Source organism: Sus scrofa, chromosome 16, assembly GCF_054392235.1.
Source record: "Sus scrofa isolate SSC_HxYL_T2T_F1_AM1 chromosome 16, Sscrofa_HxYL_maternal_Yorkshire_Landrace_v2.0, whole genome shotgun sequence".
NCBI classification, from domain to species: domain Eukaryota; kingdom Metazoa; phylum Chordata; class Mammalia; order Artiodactyla; family Suidae; genus Sus; species Sus scrofa.
The window spans coordinates 47510027-47522508 of record NC_139398.1 but is presented as its reverse complement, the minus strand read 5'-3'; the positions used below and the strand labels follow the sequence as shown (position 1 = coordinate 47522508).

Below are 12482 nucleotides of genomic sequence, written 5' to 3'. Positions count from 1 at the left end.
CCTTCAATAAAACAAGTACTTCCTCACTCGTTTTAATGTCCATCTCAGTTAAGAAATGAGGGGAGGTGAGGGGAGAGTCATTGTTTTGCATGGTTGATATGGAAAACCTAACACACATCCAGCATTCTTTGGGAAAGGAAGTGGAAAGCTCCTGTATCAGATGTTTTGGAAAGAAAGTAACTGTGGAACAGGCTGGAAGTTCTAGACAGGAGCTTTCCAAAGAACTTTTGTTGATTCTTGTTGAGTATTCATGGAGATGAAACTCTCTGCCTCTATTTTTCATATTCTGAGTCTAGCACACTGCAGTCGATGGTTTTCTAGCTATTTTCCTGAGAGTTTGGTGGTGATATTTTTGTTGCATTTGGCATTGGCATTGTGTGTACGTGTGTGTGTGTGTGTGTGTGCATGCGCGCGTGTGTGGTAAGAGCATCGCCAGATCCTAAGTATTTATGGTGCATTATCTTCAGGGGCTGTTAACTCTGGACTCTCTCCAGGATGTAAGGCTTGGAGACAATAGGATTCCTTTTCCTGACAAAAGGACAATGTGTGGCTCATCTTCAAGGTTAATTCAGATCCCTGTGCATTTCACCATTTTATCTGGGTTTTGCCCCCTGGGGAAACCTAGAAGTCCCCACAAAAATTTGGGAGACATGACCATCTTATTCTTTTTGCACCAAGAGAGACTCTTGAATACCTTCTAGGAAAACAAGTAGAAATATTTGGCTGGGGCAGCTGTAGCTTGACTTTTCTACAAAGTTCAAAGGGTTATTTGGTCTGTGATTCCATCCTCCGACCTGCTTTTGTACAGCCACAATTCTAACTGCAGGACTGCCTGTCACTCAGATCCCTTAAAGGAAGATGCCTTTAGAGCACAGCTCAGCTTGGGGGAACTTTAAAAAGGAGTGACATTTTTATTCTTAGAGAATATGGCATGGAGCCAGACATCAATAAACATACACCTGACACACTTTGAGTCCTGCCTTACACACTGAATAGTAGTTACCTCCCCAACACAGGTTGCAACTGTGAGGTAGGGTGCTTCAAACTTGCCTACTGGAAACTGGGTTCAGGGCCTTGCTCAGCTGTAATAACATTACCGTGATGTAAGTACCACCAACATATTTCAGCCGAGGAGGAAGTTTGGTTTGGCCGATGTAAACTTAAAATAGGGAAATAAAAACTTGTTTTCTTGTTCTTCTAGATTAGGCTGCAGTTTTTAATTTAGTTGTAATCACCTGTACTTATTTATATGCGCAAAATGCGATCTCATACATTGACCACAGTCTTTGGCAAACTCTGATAAAATCCTGTCTGACCCAGAAGATGATTGTAAGTTGTTTCCATGAATGCTTATTTATTTTCTTATTGGACTCTTTCTCTGTGTATATAGCGCTTGGTCTTATATGCAGAAATATAACCAAGTGACAGGCTTCAAAACTCATGTAAAGAAGACAACTTTTAGAGAAACAAGAAAAAACAGTATCCGACAATAAAAGAATGGTTGTGTTCAAGAATGGCAAAAGTTTGTCAACTTTTTCTTACGGGGTCAGATAGCCTAATTTTAGGCTTGTGGGCCTATTGACCTCCATCACAACTACTTACTTTTGCTGTTGTGATGCTAAAGAGCACAGACGGTGGTTGTGATCCAGTACAGCAAAACCAGGCAGCTCTTTGCAGGGCTGTAGTTTGCTAATTTCCTGTCATAATCCATTTCATGTGTGCATGTGATATGTTGCTTTCTACCTGAAAATAATAGAAAACCCAGCTAAAGATAGCTTAAAAATTATCTTGCCTCACATCAGAAGATTATCTCATATAAGATGTTTCATTATAGGGAAGTCCCAGGACTGGTTAATTAAAGCAGTTTAATGTTTGTTTCATCTTTTTGTTGTCCCATCTTTGTCTCATTGGCTTGTTCTCAGGCTGACATGCCTCATGATCGCAAAGTGGCTGCCACAGTTCTAATGACACATGCAGGTGCAACCAACATCTAGCAGGAGAAATAAGACTTTGTTTTTCCCAGGTATTTCTTTCTTTTTTTTTTTTTTTTTTTGGTCTTTTTGCTATTTCTTGGTCTTGGGCCGCTCCCACGGCATATGGAGATTCCCAGGCTAGGGATCCAATTGGAGCTGTAGCCACCGGCCTACACCAGAGCCACAGCAACGCAGGATCCGAGCCGCGTCTGCAACCTACACCACAGCTCACGGCAACGCCGGATCATTAACCCACTGAGCAAGGGCAGGGATGGAACCCGCAACCTCATGGTTCCTAGTTGGATTCGTTAACCACTGCGCCACGATGGGAACTCCAGGTATTTCTTTTTAAGAGCAAGATACTCTTTCCAGGAAAAACTTTCCATTCTGTAGACCATGTCCTATTGACCAGAATTGGGACAGAAATTTTCAAGGAGGGTTTGAACTGTATTATTTGCCTGTAGCTGCTGTGGCATCAAACTTGGTGATATAAAACAATAGAAATTTATTCTACCACAGTTCTGGAGGCCAGAAGTCCAAAATCAGTATCCCTGGGTCAAAATTAAGATGTCAAAGGGCCATATTCCCACTGGAGTTTCTAGGGTAGAGGACATTCCTTGTCTCCTCTACCTTTTGATGGCTGCTGTCATTCCTTGATTTGTGGCTACATACTTCTAATCTTCACATTTCTCTGTGCAGTATTTCCCTAACCTTCTCCTCTGTGTGTCTGTTTGAAATCTCCCTTTGCTTCTCTCTTTCGTTTAAAACATGGAATGCTTCACAAATTTACATGTCATCCTTGTGCAGGAGTCCTGCTAATCTTCTGTGTATTGTTTCAATTTTAGTGTATGTGCTGTTGGAAGCAAGCACTGCCACTCTCTTATAAGGACACTGTGATGGCATTTAGAACCCACCCAGATAATTCAGTATAATTGACTCATCTCAAGATCCTTAATTTAATCACATCTGGAAAGATCCATCTTCCAAATAAGGTAACGTTTATAGGTCCAAGGATTAGGATCTTATAATCCTTTGAGGACCATTATTCAACCTGCTGCCATCATGGAGAACTTTGGTTGTCAAAGTAAAAAACTTGGACTTTGTTTGTTTGCCTTTTCTAGGGCCACTCCTGCAGCATATGGAGATTCCCAGGCAAGGGGTCTAATCGGAGCTATAGCCACCAGCCTACACCACAGCCACAGCAATGCACATCTGAGCCTCGTCTGTGACCTACACCACAGCTCATGGCAACGCCGGATCCTTATTCCACTGAGCGAGGCCAGGGATCAAACTCACAGTCATGGTTCCTAGTCGGATTCTCGTTAACCACTGAGCCACAATGGGAACTCCAAACTTTGACATTTTAAAAAAAAGTAATAGACAGCCATTTAATCAACCACTGGCAAGAGGGAATGTCCATGATTTTTTTATATTAATCAAGATTTACTTGGAGTTCCCATTGTGGCTCATCAGGTTAAGGGCCTGACATTGTCTCTGTAAGGATGCACAGTTGATCCCTGACCTGGCTCAGTGGGTTGAGGGTCCAGCATTGGTGCAAGCTGTGGCATCACAGCTGAGGCTTGGATCCAGTGTTGATGTGGCTGTGACATAGAGCACAGCCACAGCTCTGATTGGACACCTAGCCCAGTGAACTTCCGTATGCCGCAGGTACAGCCAGTTAAAAAAAAAATTTACTTAAGTCAAATAAGGTATGTGTTGGCCTAAAGATACTGGAATTCAGCAAGCAGGGAAAACTCCAGAATATGACAGTTAGATAAACAAATGTCAGTATCTTCTATACATACTTGTGAATGTAACTATTGTGTTTGGCAGAACTTACTATGACATGAGAATATAATTTTTTTTTTTCTTTTTAGGACCGCCCCTGCAGCATGTGGAAGTTCCCAGGCTAGAGGTGGAATCAGAGCTACAGCTGCTGGCCTACACAATGCAGGATCTGAGCTATGTCTGCACCCTACACCACAGCTCATGGCAACGCCAGATTCCTGACCTCCTGAGTGAGGCCGGGGATCGAATCCGCATCCTCATGGATACTAGTCAGATTCATTTCTGCTGCACCACAATGGGAACTCCCAAGAAAATAATTTTTATAGATTAAGATAGGAAAATACTTTTTATCTGTAGTGTGGTCATGACAGAGAGTGAAGTACTCTTGTGCATAAAAAAAGATGGAGACAGTGCACTAAAAAGTTACTAGTGGTTTTCTGAAGGGTGGAAATTTGGGTTATTGACTTTTTTCTCTTTTTTTGTATTTTCCAAGAATTTTGTGAAAAGTGTATTTATATTTAAAAATATGTTTTAATATAAACCAATAGCATTATATTGTTAGATGGTAATACTAGAGTGTTTTTTTTTTAAGGTAATGTCAGTTTCTTTTGTGTCATGTCACTTAATTTTTCTATCTCAATTTACTGTAGCATGAAATTATACAGAAGAGCTACAGATTCCATCCAAAACAAATTCTGCTTTCAGAAAGACCAAGACCCCTTACCTTGTCACTAGAGTTAGCTTTTTGAAACACAGGTCATGAGATCTACCATGCTTCTCATCGAAAACATCTCTTTCTATTGCTTTAGAAAATGTCTCTTCTTTTTTAACTTTGGCACTGAGTTCTCAACTACCTTGTCCAATTTCTTTTTCAGAGTCTCTGACACCAGATGCCCTCTAAATTCAGTCATGCTCTTCTTGCCATGCCATGCTCTTTCATGCTCTCCCCCAAGCTGATCTCTAACTCAGGGGTTCTCACTCACTCCCAGATGGAGAAGGAGCTCAGCTTCTCCAGGGAGCTTATTAGAAATGCTAATTCTCAGGCCTTATCCCAGACCTACTGAAATCAGAAACTGTGGATGAGCCTACTGATGCTTGTCTTAACAAACCCTCTAGGTAATGTTGATATATGCTAGAATTTGAGGGACTCTGGGACAGCTGTCTTTGTCCTACTTTTTTTTTTTTTTTTTCTTTTTGGTCTTTTTGCCTTTTCTAGAGCCGTTCCCATGGCATACGGAGGTTCCCAGGCTAGGGGTCTAATTGGAGCTGTAGCCACCAGCCTACGCCAGAGCCACAGCTATGCAGGATCCGAGCCGCGTCTGTGACCTACATCACAGCTCATGGCAACACTGGATCCTTAACCCACTGAGCAAGGCCAGGGATCAAACCCGCAACCTCATGGTTCCTAGTTGGATCCATTAACCACTACACCATGACAGGAACTCCTGTCCTACTTTCTTTATTGTTGCATTCTTCTTACATCTGTGGCAATCCACCCTGCTAGAATAATCACTGAATTATTCCTCCTAGAGAATTAATTTTACAAGCCTATATTATGCTAGCAATTGGCCTTTCAAATGAAAAAAACTCACCTATATTGCTATGATTTCCCCGCTGTATTAGTTATTTTTCCTTTAGATGAATATTTCTTAGCCTGTTTTTATACATTTTATAAATCACAAGAATGAACACCCTTTGTTGATGTCCTCTGGATCACTTAAACTCGAACATTATCAAATGCCTGCTTTGAGCCAGACATGGTCAGCTGTCGTCTGTTGACTAGGCTTGGTAACACTTGGCCCTCCCCGGACAGAAGGATACAAGGGAAGGGGGCAGGAAGGAGAGAGGAGAGAAAGGAGGGAGATGTCTAAGTGTAGATCAGATACAACTTCTGATGTGGGAAGACAGGTAGGATCAGAGCTCCAATACCTAACCAGGCAGGCAGGCAGGCTGACGGATGGACGGAAGGAAGGAAGGCAAAAAGGAAGGAAGGATGGTGGGAAGGAGGGAGGGAGGATAGATAGATGGGTAACATATACTTCAGCAGTAAATTATTCTATTTGGTTCCCTCCCTGGAGGATATTTTCAGCAGTTCCTCCCAGGTGCAAAGGGTGAGGCCTCTCTGAGAGTCTGAGAAAAGGGCTTTGTGGATTGTAAAGCAGAATGCAGATGGTGATTAAAGCATCACAGCAAGAACAAGTCTCCTGAGCAGTCCCAGAGGAGAGACTGTTTTTGCCTTCTTTTTGTCATTTGAATTCTCAAAACTGTCTCCAGCTTAGACCAAATCAACCTCAAATGGTCTATGGTTAAAATTTCCACTCTGAAAATCAGAGCAACTTAGGAATGGCAGGAACTGAACCATCTGGAGGTAATTTATAAATAACACTCGTCTTTCAAATTGCCTATGTCTTCCCAAAGAGCCCTCTGTCCTGTCAGTGGGACCGCTGCCAAGGCTCAAAGTGCTAAATTGGGCCAGTAACACTGAAGTTGCTGTCAGGAGCATCTTATCTCTGATTCTTCCAAGAATTTGGGAAATTTTATTGAAACATTTGTTTTTCCTCATGTGAAATGTAGGCTAAAAAGTTATTAGTTATCTTTAGGTTGGGAAATGCTTTCAGGTTTTAATGCATGTGATTCACTCAGCTTTTACTTTATCTCTTGCTAAAATAATTGAATACTAAACAGAACCCAAAATATTCTGGATACATAGTAACGTTTGGGGGCATTAAACAACTGCTAAGGCCTCTGCTCCTTTTTGAAGGCATCCTGTGGACATGAAAGGGAGCCATTAATACCATCTTTTCCCCTCTCTTTAGTTCAAGTCAGTCCTGGTCAGCACACCCTGTGGCTGTGTTTGTGTGTGCCTCCTAAAGGCCAGTCCAGCTGTGTTAAACTGGACAGTGGTGTTTTGTGCGGCCAAAGCAGACAAGACCATGCAGAGTTGACCAGCCTGGGAAATGATTCCTGTTATCATATGTCTGTTGGGTGGTCATGTTGATGTGTTTTCCTTGCTTCTGCTTAGCAGGAGTGATGGGAGTCTCATGTCTGTTCACACCCTGGTGTTATGATACATCTCATCAGCCCTCATTACTGCTCAGGGAGAGACAAAGTTTTCAAATGATCAAGTTCAAAGGAGAGCTCTACAAGCTGTGATTTCTGTTTCTCCAGCAGAATTCCACCAGCCTCACTCCCACACCCACAATGCACACACACAGCTCTTCCCTGCCCCTGGATGGGGGTGTGAGTTCATACATCTGCCTGCAAACTGGCTCTACAGATTGGAGGTCTTCATTTTGCTTCTCAAGGATCCACCAATGGCAAATGACAAAATTGACCCACTGGTGCAGAAAAGAGTCATATTAAGCTTATTGCATGAGAAACAAGAAATTCGTAAAGCAGAACTTTTCTGGAGTTGAAGTGAAAACTTTTTCATTTGGGAAATATATAGTATGATACTCAGAGCTATGCTATTTTAAACATAGCAGGCATGGTGTACACGTTGAGACGGAGCACATACCCATTTCAGAGAACATTGTTCAGCCTGGAAGGCATCGGAAAAGGCAGCTCTTCTCTGTTTCTCTCTGGGTCCCACAGGGTTATTTTTTGTGTGGCCTCCACCCTTTCCTTTTTGTTCCCCTTACATTTTATAGCATTGGTTTTCCAGCAAGGGAGAAGAAAGTTCCTAGAGATGTGTGTCAGAATTTCTAGGAGGAAATGTGATATATACTTTGAAAAGTGTATTTTATATTAGAACAGAATTTCATAATTGGGGAACCAATAAAAAAGTGACTATTCTCATAAAAGAAGGAAAGAAAGCAAAATTTGACAAGTACTCTTTGCTGGAGGGCGTCTGCATCATGAGTCTTCAAGGGGGTACCTGCTGGGGATGGGATCTTACCTTCCTGGGTGGGTTATATCCAGATCTTGTTGGGTGGTTGGGTGCAACATTTTGTTTATAAAATGGGAAAAGAAATCTTTTTAAGGTTGAAAACAATTCTGGGGAAAGATAATGACAGGAAAAACCTGTATCTCTCCTATAGGATCAAACTTTAGGTCACTGAGCTGAGATAGGAGTGCCCTTGCCAAGGGAGGAGCCACATATTCAAGCCTGCGTCCAGGATCAAGAAGAGAAGGGTAAGTGTTATACATGAAGACAGCCATGGCTTCAGCAACGTAGGGTGTGCCTACATTGTGTGAACAGGGTCACCCTAGGGAAATGGAAAGAGAAAGAGGATGGAGGGCAGTGAGTCCAGCCAGGGGCCTCACAATGCAGTTCCCAGGACCTGCAGACCTGGCAGCCAGGAGGTCTCAGTAGCTTCCCTCAAAAAACAGTTGTGAAGCATGTGGGGAGGAAGAGGGACAGAGGCTGCTTCCTCATCTTCACTGACAGTGCCCTGGGCAGGACGTGGGGCCAGAGGCTCTACCTGCGCAAGCAGACAGCAGAGTTAATTCCTGAAATTTAGCTTTCTGTAGGTGACTTCATGGTGTCACTTCTACAGGGCCTTCTGAACCTCCCCAGCTGCACTAGTCCCATACACTTTAGGGAGAAGAAAAAGAGTGAGGTGAATAAGAGTGGTGACACAGGGGACAGTATCAGAATCATAACAAGCAGATCTAATGAGCAAGTTTAACAGGGAAAAGAAGAAAAAGCCCAGTGAGTGCAAAATGCCTCAAAATCCCCATGTCACACAGCTATAGGTGGGACAAAGGAGGACAACCGGGGCACCACCTTGTGGAAGAGCTGAAAGATTATAACCTCACCTTCATGCTAGAGAGGGTTGGCAAGCAGTACCAGGGTAACACACTGCACAACAGAAGGGTGGGCCTGAGAGGGAGCTTTAAGAGCTGAGCACAGCCCCAGCCAACACGCAGCAGGGAAACTGCGACTTCAGTCTCATAACCACACAGAACTGAATTCTTCCAACACCCTGGGTGAGCTTGGAAGTGAATTTTTTTCCCAGAGCCCATGGATGAAAATCCATCCAGTCAACACTTTCATGTCAGCCTTCTGAGACCCTAAACTCAGCTAAGCCCACCCAGACTTCTAACCTATAGAACTAGAAATCATAAGTGAATGCTGTTTTAAGCCACTAAATTTGTGGTCACTTGTTATGCAGCAATAGAATAGCAGTAGACGGCCTTGCTCATTCATGTGTATACTGTTTGTAACTGCTTTCATGCTAGACCTGCAGAGTCGAGTGGTAATAACAGAGACCTCAGCGCCTGCAAACCTAAAATATTTACTATATGGCCCTTGACAGAAGAAGTTTACTAATCTGTGCTTTAACCCAGTATGCACCTTCACCTCAAATGTATTTAGAGAGAGATTTATGCCTTACCCAAGGCTTGCAAGAAACAGGACTTACATCTGGGAACACTCATTAGACATTGCTTGCATCAAACTGAAAATGGTTAAAAAACTACGGGTTGCTAGGTTGTCCTGCAGACCACTATCCATTCTAGTGTTTAAAAGGCTGAGGGAGAGAGGGTGACTGAGGGAGAGGGAGACCAGGAGAGAAAGAGAGAGAGATGATATGTTCAGAGAAAAAAATCAGAGCAATATGTACCATATGCATATTGGAGTTTGTTGTTTAGCACATTAATGATTTTTATAATAGTTAAATTATATGTGATAAACTTGTACTAAGTTAATAATAATTATAAGCATATGATTTGTCAAGGGTTCGTGGTGCCCCACTGCGTGCTCCTTTGTGCAGTGGTCTGGAGAAGAGGTTTGACAACGATTACTTTGTGATCGGAATATGAATTTAATGGTTCTTGACTTTCCCTGCCGTCACGGTTTTCTGGAGTGGGACAGGTCACAGTGATGCAGTTTTTCATTCACTATTGTTGTTTATCCACAAGAGAAAGTATCAACCATTTTAGAGTTATAATACCCACTAACACATATACACAACAGTTTGGCATGGTGTGTATCTAGCTAAGTTAAATTAAAAGTCGTGTACTTCTCAAGAGTGGAAGAAAGAGCTGAAGAGGGTGTATTGGTGTCCTCAGGCTACCATAACCAAGTGCCATAAACCCGGTGGCACAAAGCGACATAAGATTTTTCTCCCACAGTTTTGGAGGCCAGGACACTGAAGGTTTTCAGAGTTGGCTCCTCCTGGAGGGTCTGAGGGAGAATCCATTCATGCCTTTGTCTTAGCTACTGGCGGCTGCCAGGAATCCTCAGAGTTCCCTTGGCTGGTAGCTGAATAACCCTTGTCTCTGCCTCCATCTTCACATGGCTTTCCTCTTTCTGTGTCTGCATCTCCAACCTCCCTCTGCCTTTCTCTTTTAAGGACACCTGTCATTGGATTCAAGCCTACCCTAAATGGAGGATGATCTCTTCTTGAGATCCTTGATTTATGCCTACAAAGACCCGTTTGCCAAATAAGGTCACGGTCACAGGTCCTGAGGGTTAAGATTTGGATATATCTTTTTGGAGGCCACAGATCAACTCACTGCAGAAAGTATTCACATGTTCCTATAGTCAATAGCGAAAACTTTTTCTCAATCTCCTAACTAGCCATTGAAGTCAACAAATCTGTCCTATATTGTAGGAAGAATTGTTTGGCTTTTTCTCATAGGGCTTTATGAATACTCAGCTCCTCTCCCCATGATCCTGTGAATCTAGATCAGACAATTCCTAAATAGCAAGACATGTGAGAGATGCCAGAGCCTTCACCACTATCCTATGTGAGTGGCACCACCTTGTCTTGTCCTTTTCATCCATTTGGACAAAGCCCAAGGTAAGGCAACATTCGTAGATGTATCCAAAGTTGGGGTAGTTATCCTCAAGTGTTAAGTCCAGGATAGAACCTGTGGAGTCTTTCCGTAGGTAGGAAACTGATTGTGCTCTCTAGCAGAAGCATATGGATCTCTCTGGAAACAAGTCCATGCCATTTATTGTCCATTCGGCCTTGGGAAAATCTGAGTTCTCTCTCTCATGACAATGCCTGCTACCTTTCCAGGGTGTTGTGTGAATTTGCTGACATCCCTAAAGCTCCCTGAAAATGAAGAGGCTTACATAAGTCCCTGGTATTATTCACACAGCAAACGTTTTTTCCCCTGAGAATAAAGTAATAAATGGTACCATTGTGCAGCTGGTGGAACGTGTTCAAAAGTTTCCGTTCACGACTTGTAGATCAAGTTGTGGGTGGCTGTATGGACTTTCTGTGCTCTTGCCAAGCTGCATCCAAAACAGCAGCACAATGACAGTCCTGGAATGAAAAGCCGTACTGTAAGAGGCAGTCGAATCATGGCATCACATCACATAGGACAGTCCTGTGTAGCCGGCGACTTCGTGTGCACCTTTTCCTCACAGCAGAAAGGAACAATGGCAGAAACAGTGGCCGCATGGGTATCTAACATGGCAGCTTTTGAGAAGCAGCTCTCTTCTTCCATCACCTTGACCAACTTCCCAAGCTTAATGATGCTCTCCACTGGGGGCTGAGGGAGGGAGTATAATTATACCTCTTTTTTCTTTTTCTCTTTATGAACTCTTAGGCCAGGAAAAGCCGGGGTTCTAAATCAGATGGTGTTCAGGTTAAGAACCTATTCTCTTTAAATACAATTCATCTGGGTGGGAGTGTGTGGGAACAGTCTGGACAGAATTCTACTGGCTGGTGTTGGAGATAAGAGAGGATCGCCTTTCCATTATAAGCACTGGAAACACTCCAGGGCATGATTCAGGGAAAATGCCTTCCTTCTTTTTGGGACTTTTGAGCCTCTGGACGCCACATGTGAGATGACAGATATCTTAATTAAATGCAAGGAATATTAGCTACTGAAAATACTGCATTTGTTTTTAAAAGTCGTCATGTTCAATTAGATCTGTTTGGGGACTACACTAACAAACTTACTTGGATAAAAGTTATCCATTTGGTGGTAAATATTCTCACATTATAAAGCTGAAAATGAGTCACAGAATCATGGAATATTTTTTAGCCACAAGTGGTCTATCTTGATATTAAAAAGTATCTGATAACATTTTAAATCCCATGGGCAAGCTTGCATTTTTTTCCTTTTTTCTGTTCAGTGGCAACAAAAGTAGAAAAGATGATCTATTTAAGTATTTAACTTCTGAAACTTGTTAAAATAGTTAAGTTTTTAATGCAAAGGCTATGGAGACATACCCACAGGGTGCAAGGATTCCCTCTGGCCTCACCCACATTCCGGTCACATTCTGTTTTTCAGAGACCTTTTCATTCAATCATTGTCCATTTATTGAGCACCTACTAGGCAGTGTGCTAAGTGCTCGGTGTATGAAAAGTTGACGGGTGTACAACCACCACCCTCATGGAGCCCCTCACCTAGTGAGGAGCAGAGTGACGGGAATCATAATGGAATCAAGGTGAGAGCTGGAATAACTGCAGGGAATGTCACCATGGCACCTTTCCTCAGGTCTTAACATCCAGGGTCAAGCACCTTCTTTAGACTTGTCTTTCTCCCTGGAATGCCTTCTGTTACACGTGTCACAAGAACCATAACCCGAGATACCATCCCTTGAGTTCACGTGAGCATCAGTTCCATCCTGGAGGATGTGGAGCAGTACAGACCCATTAGGCAGAGAGAGGTTCTGGAGAAAGCACACACAGAGCCTGGAGGATGCTGCATCAGTATTTCTGTCTGACTGTTCCCATCTGCAGGTAACTTAACAGTCAACAAAGTTTCTTTATCAGTGTGCAGTCTGGAGACCCAAAGTCTTAGCAGTGCCAATCT

At 42.9% G+C, this 12482-nt stretch overlaps 1 non-coding gene and 1 pseudogene across 2 annotated transcripts in view; one reads left to right on the top strand and one right to left on the bottom strand.

Moving 5' to 3' along the window:
• LOC146395557 (DNA-directed RNA polymerase II subunit GRINL1A pseudogene) overlaps nucleotides 1-12482 on the top strand; it is a 220592-nt pseudogene that overhangs the window by 130216 nt on the left and 77894 nt on the right. Inside the window, exon 2 of the transcript XR_014831347.1 lies at nucleotides 7802-7895. The product of XR_014831347.1 is annotated as a DNA-directed RNA polymerase II subunit GRINL1A pseudogene (transcript). The remainder of the gene's footprint in view (nucleotides 1-7801; nucleotides 7896-12482) is intronic.
• LOC146395558 (U6 spliceosomal RNA) lies at nucleotides 2736-2843 on the bottom strand. The gene has a single exon (XR_014831651.1). It is a non-coding gene; the product is annotated as a U6 spliceosomal RNA (small nuclear RNA).